Source organism: Corvus cornix, chromosome 1A (assembly GCF_000738735.6).
Source record: "Corvus cornix cornix isolate S_Up_H32 chromosome 1A, ASM73873v5, whole genome shotgun sequence".
In the NCBI taxonomy this organism is placed as follows: Eukaryota; Metazoa; Chordata; class Aves; order Passeriformes; family Corvidae; genus Corvus; species Corvus cornix.
In genome coordinates this window covers 54,060,114-54,072,222 of record NC_047057.1, presented here as the reverse complement: position 1 = coordinate 54,072,222, position 12,109 = coordinate 54,060,114, and the positions used below count along the sequence as shown (strand labels likewise).

General features: G+C 44.0%; 1 protein-coding gene across 1 annotated transcript in view; it reads left to right on the top strand.

Annotated features, from left to right (window-relative positions):
- The first annotated feature begins 1,038 nt into the window (after positions 1–1,038).
- CHST11 (carbohydrate sulfotransferase 11) overlaps positions 1,039–12,109 on the top strand; it is a 180,989-nt gene continuing 169,918 nt past the window's right edge. Inside the window, exon 1 of the mRNA XM_010410465.4 lies at positions 1,039–1,129. The gene's annotated coding sequence lies outside the window, so the exon portion shown is untranslated. The remainder of the gene's footprint in view (positions 1,130–12,109) is intronic.

The following is a 12,109-nucleotide window of genomic DNA, read 5'->3' as shown; positions in this document are numbered from 1 at the left end:
TCACAAGTTTCTGAGATGCTAATCAACATTCCAGCTGAATCTCCTGCCTGACCCTCTCAGCCCTCACAGAAGGCATTTGCCAACTCCACCATCTCAGTCAAATAACTGTGAGTTACACCCATGATGTGACCTGAAACAGCAGGTGTGTGTCCTGAGCCTCATGTGAGCTCACATCACTAGAACGGGAATAGAAGGTGGGGGTCATCCAACACAATGTTGGGTTCTCCCTGCATCACATTTACTGTGAGCAGTGGTTTAATTTCTTCACCCACAGCAGTAAGCCCACACGTGTATGTCCAGAAGGACCAGGTGCTCTGTCCAGCTCAGGAAGACCTGCTCCTTGTGGATTTCCTAGCTCAACACAGATCTGTTTCCTCATGATTGTCGTTGTCCTCCCTGTCTTGATGCTTCACTTCTTCATCAGTGAAGAAAGAGCAGCAGTTTTTCCTCCATTCACCTTTTTGTTCAGATCAAACAGATTTTATCATTTATACCCTATGTAAACTTTGTGTTAAGCTGATAAAAAATGAGTGAATTTAGACCCATTTGCTATAGTCAATGACTGAGACCTGCTTTCTGTTATGAATTGGTAAACCTCTCTGTCAGGCTCTTTGAGTTTGGGCTTTTGATGAGCAACAGATAAACAAGATTTTTCTGTATATTTTGAGTGAATTACATCAGCTTTTAGAAAAAATCAACATTTCACACATCCAAGTTCTCAGGTGTGTTCAGTCCATTTCAGTAATCCAGTGGCTGAGACATGGCTAAATTTGTCTAGCTATGAATTCTTTCTGAGATGACCCTATATCTTTGAAATGGACTAGAAGGTCACAGCTAGCAACCTGATTCTTGGTTACTCTAAATACAGTGAAGTTAGGATTGCTCAAGAGGAATCTTGCAACTTAGAGATAAAAATGGAAAATATTCCAGTCTGTGTAAAAAAGGGGTATTACTACAGCTGGGTACCTTAAGCAATATAATTCATTTTATTCTGCCTGTTTTTCAGAGACAGTGACATTGGTTGGAACTGTAAAGAGTGAAAAGCAGTAGCTGAAAGCTTACTGTCAACAAACATCTTGTTGATCTGTGTGCATGCATCATTTACGTATAACCTCAGAGGTGTTTCCTGGTAAGATGCAATCTGCTTGCTGTTCTCCTAATTTGAAAACAATGACAACCGTAGTCCAGTTATGCTGTGGCATTATATGCTTTAAAAACACATAGATGAGTGGACAAAAAAAAGTTTCCAGGGTCTGTTGAGAGCTTGTAATTGAATGTCTTATTTCTCAAGCATACTTCTAAAATTTCCATTCCTCCTTGTACACTCACTGTGGAAATTAATTTGGTACAGAAAGGTTATTCTTGGCAATAGAGAGATTTGTCTTTGGGACGTTTCATAGTGCAACCAGTCACTAAAACTAGACTTTGCTGTCCCAGCAGCATATCAGTAAACAACTGGCAGTGAATAGAGATCTTAGAAATATCCCTCTTCCTAGTTTTTATTTTTTGTTTAGAAAACAAACAAGCTGGAAAGATTTCTTTCCTCAGGGAAGGAGAGGACTGAAAGTTCTGGTGATGGCTGAGCTTAGCAGCGGTGGGCAACTTATGAATTACACTCAGTTCTACTAATGCCCCATGTACCTGATGTACAGAAGCCTGCTATTTAGCTGGACCACTCCTAAGCTGTAGGATAAATTTATTTTCCTTACATCCCCAGCTTGCCCTCTTTAACCACTGACATATGTGTCTTAAGGGACTTAAATGTTAAAGAAAGAATCTACAAGGCTGTGCCTGCCAGTAAACAGAAGGGAGGGCCAAAGTGCCTGTTCCCAGCATGTGCTTGTCAGGAATATTCTGGAGTCCTGCTGTGTGGCTGTAGGTTGTGGGGACTACAATAACACAAACTGTAGTCAGGGTCTCTCAGGCTGGACACTGACCTGAGTGACTCTGGAGAGTCCTCTCATCCTGCTCTCTTACCTTGCCTTGTCTTGGTCTGTCTTGTCTCCTTAGCTTTTAAGTGCTGCAAGGAATAATAAATATTTTTAATCAAGTAATTATGAACACAGAAAATTCTTTTTCATTTTGTTAATAATGGAGGTGATGGGAGATTCCCCTTTTGAAGCAAACTTATTACAGTTCTATAGGAGCACCAGAAAGGGACTCAGCCACTCACAGGTTAGTGTCAAACTGTGCTGGGAAGGCGTGTGAAGTGTCGCATGAACAGAAGGAAAAGCCCTGAGCGCTGTAGGTTTTCTCCCATTCATCTCTGCTTTCAAAGCAGCTGAGGACATCTGAAGCTGGGCTTAACTTCTGCATTTACCAGGCTTTTTACTCTATGTCTGTGTAAGTCGTTATCAGAAATCGGCACCCCAAGGAAACTTAGAGGTACCTGTCATGTGAGCATGTTTTGTGGTCCAGAGGCTTACTCTATCACCAGCACAGCTTGTCATCTCCATAGGGATGGGTCAAGTGCTTTTGGGCTTGCTGTTTCCCACTGTAGCCATTCTCCAGATCCTAAACAGCACAAGAAGATTAATTTCTCTTGGGAATAGGTTCTGCCATCTTTCAGCAGCAATACAAACTCCACAATCAGATCTTGCTAGAAGTCCAGTCTTGGTCAGATCTATGAAAAATGGCAACTTAGAGGGTCCTGACTGTCCAGCCTGGATGTTCTCTCCAGAGAGTGAATAAATTTGCCCTTGGCAAGGGGGGCTTCTGTATTGCAGACAAATATCTGCTAGAAACTAAACTGGGACCAAGCCAAAAATAACTACTGGAGGTTTAAGAGAGTATGTCAGGATTTTGCCCTATGAACCTTAACAAGAAAAAGAAAACTCTTACCTCACTCTGGATGGAAGCTTATTTTTCTTGCTACAAATTAAATAACAATGACAGAAGTCTGACCTTTTCCACTCCAAAATTTAATCCCAAAGAAAGAGTTACTGGAAATCTAATTTTGCCTTCGAGGCTGATTAATTATTTGATCATGCAAGTGTGGGCCAGCCAAACAGTTTACCTTTCTTGCATGGCTGCTGTTCCAGTAAAGAATGTCACCTCAGAGAATAGTCAGTTTAGAGTTTAAACTTAGGAGATGTAGAGAATTTCATATGTTAAAACTGGATTCACTCCCACACCTGTTTCTTAAGCAAAAGTAGGTGTCCGTATAAACACAAAGAAACAAAGAGCTCTTGGAGGGATGGGGTGTTATAAACAGCTACTTAGATTGCTGGTAGTAAGTTAAAAATGTTTCTGTGGTAGATATTTTACATGGCATCCCTTGGTTTTAAGTGATGTGTATTTGGGATCTACAACTACTCAAAATGTCTTGGTGACAGGGTGGCAAAGCCAAGTAGCTTCAAGTGCTGAAGGGAGAAGGCACTTTAGGCACAAGTCGCTGGCAGGAGAACACTGCTGTGGCTCTAACATGGGGTGCAGTAAGGCAGAGCATGAACTTGGGGGCCAGGGACACCCAGGGATGGTGGCAGCAGAAGCTGCTACTTGCTCATGCCCTCCCACTGCCAAGGCTTCCGACCAGAGAGCAGACCCTGCACCAGCTTGGCTGGAGGAGTCCTCTGCATGGGAGCTGGACTGTGCAGTGAAAAACAGCCACTGTGTTCACAGTCTGCAGGCACTCAGCCTATCCTGCAAATGCACTGCTTGTTTGTATCATCTCTTCATCAAAATGTGTAACACTGGCTGAAATGGCTATTTTTTTTACTTGCCATTATGGTTTTCTGCAGTGCCAATGGAAAAGCGCAGGAAGAGGTTTTGCACGCATTTGACATCCTTACAGTTTTTGTGCCCAGAGCTTTTGCCAAGGGGCATTTGGAAATTTTGACTATTTGTTTGGCGTTTTGAGATGACCTCCCGCCTTGCTGGATGCAAGACCATGCATCACTACTGGCCACACCATGTATGAGCACTTATTTCTGTCCCAGGAATTGTGCTTAGACATCTGGAAATACTTGTCCCTGAATGATAGTGAGGCACTGGGATAGATTATCCAGGAAGACAGTATTAACTTCAGCGCTGGAAAGGCCTTTAAGAAACATCTAGAAAACTGTCAGTCAAGCAGGGCATATACCAAGTTCTTCCCTGCACAGATCAGATCCTTTCCAGCTCTGCAAGTGTGAATTCTATGTACAAAAATTTCCTAGCGCCATGTGGGCATGCCCACTGTAACATGAGCATTTGTGTTGTAGCCTCTCTGCATATAAAATATTCTCTGGCAAGAAATGGCAATTCTGAAAACAACTCCAACTTTTCAGAATAACCCTCTCTGTAACTTGTCACATCCCTCTCAATGGCATTTCTCCATTCCTGCTCTGACAAGGGCTCATCTGTTGTTCTCAGTAGTAGTCTATGTTATAAATACTTCCTTTCCCCCTGCCAAAAGGTAAAGGTGGAAACACCAAACTGGTTAAGAAAAGCATTTTGTTAGAAGCGTGTTGCTCAGTATGACAACGTGGTTTGGAGAATATTCTGTTTATGAAGAGCTCTTTGTCTCACAGGGGAAGAATCTGTCAGGGAGAATAAAATACTCTGGTGTGGACTTCTCCCACACTCCTTTCTGTGTCCAGAAGCCCCTACATTCCAGTTCACCTTCTATTCCTCTCTATTTGTGGCTTTTGGGCAAATCTCACTCATCTCCTCTGAGCTCAAGTTAAGCATAGCAGAGCATAAAGCTCCAGCGCAGACTGGAGACATTCCTTATCTTATGCGTCTCCTCCTGATCTCTGCAATGATCCTCTGACAAAAATGCAAACAAGAAAATGTTTTCAAAGGATTTGTGATGTCTGGGGCAAGAAAGAATTTCCAACCAATTGCCTTCATCTTACCACCTGTCAGAACTCCCCCAAAAAGGCCACAGGGGTGATCATATTTAAATTATTAGTACAAGGGAAGGCTTACTCTGAGATTACAGAAAATACCCTTTTTCCGTAATTCCTTTTTCAAGCTGTACATGTGGTAGGAAGCCCCTTACATTTAAAGGAATGTCACACTACCTGTTGAGGGTTTGGTAAGTGGCTTTGCTGGGGAGAGCAGCTGAAACATGGTGTTGTGGGCAGTCTACTCAGCCAAGACCTGGTTTTAAAATTTAGGTGAGCATAAGATTGCTGGTGCTGCGCCAGTTTTGAGATGCTCTGGTGTGACAGCAAGGACTATCTGAGTGCATTTATAAATAGAAAACAACAAAAAAGAAAAGACAGGGTAAAAGCAGCTTTTACTGTAAAGCTTTATTTATACAGACATAGTCACCTTCAGTGCAGCATTGCTATACCACTCCTTTAGCAGTTTCAGCCTTTGTCAAAGTGGAAAAAAGTTCTCCACTGCTGCAAAATACCACTTTGGTAAAATAAGCAGACAAAACTCCTGTATCCCTGAAACAAGCTTCAGGTTTTGGATCATTATTTTGGGAAGGAAGGAGATTATTTTTTTCCCCTCCCTTTTTCCTTAGTTCATTCTTTTTGCCTAACAGCTCAGATTTCGGGAGAAGCCTTCACGTGAATGACACTGAAGTACTTGCTCTTTTCTCCACTTCTTGGTGGTGGGGCTCATGTGAGTTCATCGCAGAACAAGATGCCAGTGGCACTTGACTGCCAGCCTCCCCTTGCAGACTGGTTATCCCACACAAATGAGTGTCCATGAGCAGAAGGTGCCCAGCACTTCCTTCCCACAAGTCTTTGTCTCACAGCTGCGTGGTGTCCCTGCCCAGAGTCACTAAGTAATCCCACTCGTGCTGAGAGGCCAGTGGCAGACCTGCCATGGTTGCCTCCACCAGGAGCTCAGAGATCTGATGGTGGCAGAGAATATCCCAAGCTAGAAGTGATCCACAAGGATCATTGAGGTCCAACTCCTGGCCCTGCACAGGACAGCCCCAAGAGCTGCACCATGCCTGAGAGCATTGTGCTAACACTTCTTGAATTCTGGCAGGCTTGTGGGGCGTGTTCTGGCGCCCAACCAGCTCCTGGTGAAGAACCTTCCCCTACTATCCAACCTAACCCTCCCCCGGCACAGCTTCAGCCCGTTCCCTCGGGTCCTGTCCCTGGTCACCACGGAGCAGAGATCAGTGCCTGCCCTTCCGCTTCCCCTCGTGAGGATGTTGCAGACCCTCAGTCTCCTCTTCTCCAGACTGAACAAGCCAAGTGGCCTCAGCCGCTCCTCGCGCGGCTTCCCCAGGGCCGTTCCCCAGCTCCGCGGCGCTGCTTTGGGGCAATATTCCCGAAGTTGCGGATTTCCGAGGGGCCGGGCCGGGCCGTGTCCCCCAGCGCCGCCAGGTGGCGCCGCCGCCGCGCGGGCCGGGCCCTCACGGAGCCCCGCGGCCCCAGCGCTCCCGGCCCCGGGGAAATAACACCCCTTCGATTTATTATCTTTTAAGTACTGTTGCACTCTTAAGTTCTATGCGAGAAGGAACTAGGAAAAAAAAAAAGAGACAGTAAGAACTTTTCTTTATTCTGACTTACGGGTTTATTCGTTTTTTCTAAACACATGTGCTTTCTTTTGATGCTAGAAAATCCTGACTTCCACATCATCTTAGGAATGGGTGCAGTGATTAAAAAAGAGCTATATTTTAACACGCACGAAAAATAATTATACCTTAATTTTTTGGAGCGGCGGTTAGTTGCCTTTTATTTTCTATCACAATAGCAAGCAAAAAATAAGTTTTTCTCCAAATTTTCACTGGCATCTTCTTTGTACGCATCACATCAATGCATCTTCATGATGTGTTGTCTTTCTCCTCGTTACTGGTGACAAAAAGGGCGTATACCTTAGTATTAAATATTTGTGCAGGCCATGTGCCGCCTCCTCTGTGCCCCACTGCAACTCCGAGGGCAGGAAAGCCCGCTGTCCCCTCTGGGGCATGGCAGTAGGAGCAACTTGGGTTTGACTCACCTCCCACTTCTCAGGGCAGCAAAACTCAGTTTTGTCTGTGCCTTGATCTGTTCCTGTTTCACTGTCATTACAAAGGAGGAGGAAATTGTAGTTTAGTAAAAGGCCACCCAGTTAGCTGGGATCCTGGGCCTCCCTACTGGGAGAATGTAGGGGAATTCCAGTCCCAGCAGATGAAGCTCTGTGTAGGCAAGAGGGGGAAAAAGAAATTAATTTTCAAGCCTAAGTCCTTATTTTCTTTTCCTAAGAGACCTAACAGACTATGTTTTTCATTGTGGTTTTCATTACACGTAGGACTGGCCCTGGGATCCTACAAAAGTCCCAAGTGCCTTAAGGCTATAGAAACACCAGGCTCTCCATCCTCTGTGGGAATCTCTCCAGTAAGCCAGATTTTGCAGCTGATGTTCATCACTGATTTCTCCCGGAGTTGCACTCAGAACTCCCCACACCCAATTTGTACATGTGCGTCTGCTTGAGGACAGAAAATAGAAGCTGCTTGCTTGGTGACAAAGAGTTAAATGAAGGTACAGCACAGATCTCCTTACCTAGACTAGATCTAACATAGCACCCTCTCAGGCTGCATGGGCATTGCTGCCCTGCAGCTTTCCCATTCCCCTCTGGTGGGAGAGAAGGGCAGTCCCTTCTGTCCCAGTGTGCTTTAATCTTAGGCAATGTGCTGGCTGCAGCAGCTGCTGCTCTGGGAGCTGTGGTGGTGGTCTGCCCTGGGCTAAGCAGGCTGAGTTGGTGTCAGGAATGTGCTGAGATGGTCCCTTGTGAGGAAGCCAGGATTGAAGCTGTCTGGAGTGTTGTATGCATCAATCTGGGGCTGATATTCAGGAGAAGAAAGGCGTTTAACATACACAATGTCTGGAATTGTTGGGGGAAGAGGCAGTTACCTAATCACCATCTTTTACCTGGAACTCTGTTACCTAATCATCATCTTTTACCTGGATCTCTGTGCATCCATACACTGACCCATGGTAAACCCACTGGGAGAGGTGCTGCTTTTTCATTCAAGGTGTGTCCACTACCTGATTCTGTGGTGGCCTTTTTCACTGGTTAGAGATCTGTAATGACACCATGGCTAATTAGCAGTGATGGACATTGATTGCAAAAGCAGAGAGTGCAGAACATATTCAAGAAACATGTTGGAGAGTAGGTGAGACAGACCATAAAGAGCTTTTAAGCTGTTACTGATTGTGGGTGATACTGAAAGAGTGCAAGGAGGGAAGTGACTGCTTCTGTAGGAGAAAGAGCTACAGCTAACACAAGCCAAGATCATTGGGATGGAAACATTGAAATTCTGTATTCTGGCTTGCTCTCCCACTTTTGGTTAGGCCAGAAGTCCTCCCTCTTTCCTGAAACATTGGTGGATCTGTGTGGCAGTACCCATTCTATCTGTGCTTCGGAGGTAAAGGAGCTTTGGCACAGCAGAGGAAGAGCTGGCCTTACATAGCCTCTTAGTTGTAGAGGTAGAAGCAGAATAGAAGTCTGCAGGTGACAGTACTAGAAATACCAGCCTGCTTTTCTTCTCTGGGGAAGAAAATACAGTACCTGGAGGGCATGATGGTAACATATCACTCTGTGTGAAGAATAGTGCTGGTCCAGAATTGAAGGTCCTCCTAGTGTGTGCTGAACATAAATAATTTGCCCACGAGTCAAATGGAGAAACAAAGAACTGCACCAGCTCACCTTTGAAAAATTGCCTTTATTAGACCAGTCTTGCTAAAATTGCTTGGAGTAACAGATTCTAAAATTGAGCTACTGAATTAGTCTCAAATGGAAACTGTGACAGCCAGCTTTAAAGTGGAGAAAATTGGATTTAAGAATTGTACCTTGGGCATAGCAGGATATCTAGGAAGTTGCTGTGCTGTAGCTGATGAACTCATATGGAGCATGGATTTCATGCTGGTGAATAGCGATGTAGTAACTGTTCTACAGAAACATTACAAACCCAGGCTGGAGAAAATCCCTTTAAAGAGGTGACCCAGGTGAGAAAATTCTTTGTAGACAAGTAATCTGCTGTGAGCAAACTGCAGTCCTGAAGGATTACAGTCACTCTCACAAGCATGTGTGGTATGTTCCCAGCTCATGAGGAAGGAGGAAGGAAATGGCCTTTGAAACAGAGTAGTGAGAGTGGAATGGGCAAGTGCTTTTGCATGATTTCAGCTGTGCAACAGCACTTCCAGGGTCAGGTCTCAGTGACAAGGACTCTTGAAGGAATATACCTCTGGTAGATCAGGAAGCCCTATGGCAATGACATGCCCTTAGAGCATGGTAGGTTCTGGCTCCAGGGGGACAAAGTAAGGAAAAGATGAAGGTAGGTGTAGAAAGTTTTGAAAGGAGCTGAACACTTAAATAAGTTAGGTCTCAAAGGTTTTCTGGAGAAGGCAGTAAGATTTATTAAGGTCCTTCTAATATCAGCTTGCTTCATTCACACAAAGGGAAAAAATCCATTACTATTACCCAATTCACAGATGATGGTGTCTAGTCTTGAAGAACCCAATTCTGTAAGTATTTTACATGGAAGAAGAATCTCTTTGAGAAATACTTGTCAGCACCTTTGTTCGTTGGGGTGCAAAGGGGTGTAAGGGTTCATAGGACTAACACCCATAGGTGGTAACACCCAAAAGGCATTATGGCAAAAAAAAAAAACAAACAAAAAATTAAACAAAAAAGCCCCTCTCCTTAGCAATTCTACAAAACAATATTTTTTTTTTTACAATGGATTTTCCTACTGATATGCTGTATAAAGGAATGCAGCAGCTTTGCAGTATTAAACTAAAGGTTGTTGGAGGTATCTCAGAGATCCATACTGCAGTTCTCCATCTGCCTACAGGTTTCTGTATTAATGTCTAGTATCAGGATCCCTTCTAGAATGCAGGAGTAATTCTTGGCACTAGCTATCGGTATATTCTTTAAAATAATCAAATGAAGTCAGAGGGGTGGGGGGTTTTAATTCTGGAATATAAATTAGTAATTTCAGCATTTCGCAGTTACTCTGTGTTAAAGAGTCCACATCAACTGGCGAGCCCTGAGAAGAATACTGGCTTAGCTGGCAGTTTCAAAGAAGATTTTTTGTGCATCTTGGGTGATTTAACTTAATCCATCTCCCTGTCTCAGCTCCTTATCAGCAAGACGGAGGTGATAACACCACCCCATAGGGGTGACATGGGGATAAATGTAATCAAGAGATTGTGCAGGCATTAGTGTACTAACAACCACAAAATACCTAAGATTTCTTATCTAAATACGAAGGTTAATTGCACTCTTGAGAGGTAGCTAGCTTGCACTCTTTTTAGCTGATAAAAGGGAGCATGCTTTGTCCAGCTTCAGACCACTCATCAAGAATGCAGTTGTATAGTGCTGGACTCCTTTTCAGCTGCAAAACGATTGCCATGGACATAGCACATGGGCATGTAATGCTCTCTGAAACGCCAAGGGTTGGATTTCCAACAGAGCTGCACGCTCTAAATGGAGATTTGACATTTTCTAAGGGGTTCATCTCCCATTGAGAACAAGAAGAGACTCTGGGAGCTTAAGCGCTTTTGAAAAAAAAACTGGCCTCTGTGCAGGAACTGAGCTTTCTTAAGACTGAAAAAAATGGATGAAGGGTGTGTGAAATCAAACCATAAACGAGCTCAGAGCAGCGGTGCCCTGTGACCTGGCTGGCGAATGGAATAGTGTGAGCATAATGTGCACACGGACAGTGAGAGAGAGAATTATCACAGAGATGATGAGGCACCTGGATCAGAGTTTCAAAAGGTTAATATGCTTGTCAGAAGACAGAAGTTGGTCTCTACTGGCAGCAATAGCTCTTCAAAGCTCTTCTGACTATTTGTTTTACCAAAGCTGTATGCATCAGTATTGTGCTTTTCAGCCACATATGTGGCCTTTAAGTCTTAATCCTGTTCTGGCTAGGGTCAAATTCAAAGGCTTTCCCCTGCCCCACTCCATTAAGCTTCTGATATGACTTTTATTGTGAGGCAGTCAGGCATTATACTGATTCCTGGGTATAAAAATGCGCAGCTACATTTTTCTATTATGAGAGGCATCCTGCTCTGTTCACACATGCTGGACGCCCTGCAGAAGTTTTTTACTTTTGGTTGGATTGAAGAGCTTTGAAACTATCCAAATCATGATTTTTTTTCCCCTATTTCTCAGTCACTGCTTTTTTGCTCCTGTTCTGAAACAGTCTGTCACAGATGTGCTTGGAGCTCTGCATGCTAGAAAAGGACATGTCCAACTCTCTTCTTCTAGATGGTCTTCTGCAGAGGGAGCCAGCTTGGAAGAGGTGGAATTAGTGTGTTATGTTATGCTTTTTATCAGATAATGAGTACCTGTATCAGTTTCCATAGGAATACAGGTTTTCCATGGACTTTACCCTCAGTTTCTCTCAGGTCTGTAGGGATCCTCCCTTCAGACACTGCTGAGTTTTAAGACTCTGTAGTTTTCTGGGGAATGTTTGCCATTCCCTGTGTTGTCAGGCTTCCTTCCAGCTCTGTGTCTGGCCTTGAAATTCTGACATTCTAGGCTGTATAGAGGAGTGTGAATCGTGGGTATGTTCCTAGGTGAATGGAGGAGGCCTCCCAAACACCTTCCTAGAGGGGATTAATTCTGTTGAAGAGTGGTAATGGCTGTCTCTCTTATCTTGTAGATGAGCACCTTAGCATCAACCACACTGTCCCTTTCCTCCACTCATCTTATACCTGTGTGCAACTCCACCCTATACTGTGCTCCCCAGTGTCCATTTCACAGGCAATACCAGGGAAGAGAAATCAAGCCATGGAGGGCATCTGTATTCCCTCTGTGGTGCGGGCAATCCAGTTTCATCTGAGGGCACTGGCACTGTGGTTTCAGTTCTTGCTCTCTGTCCCAATCAGGTACCAGACCCAGGTACATCCGTTGCTTGTGATCTTGGCAGAAGATCCAGCCCAAAGTGCAGATGGAGATTCTGACTTCACTTCCTTCTCTTTGTAGCTGACAGGTTTTAAACTGAGATGGGAGACATTAAACTGACACTTATTTGCCTTCTGTCTAGGGTAACTGGTAGATTAATATTTTGGTTGAGAATATATTTTATGCTAAATACAATATTTTACAAGACTCGAAAATATAGAAGAGTTTAAATGTTTTGCTTTTCAGGTTTTATGTGCAATAAAATGATGACTGGTATCAAATAGGTGTAATTTAGTTTTTATGTGACTGTTTCTCCCTC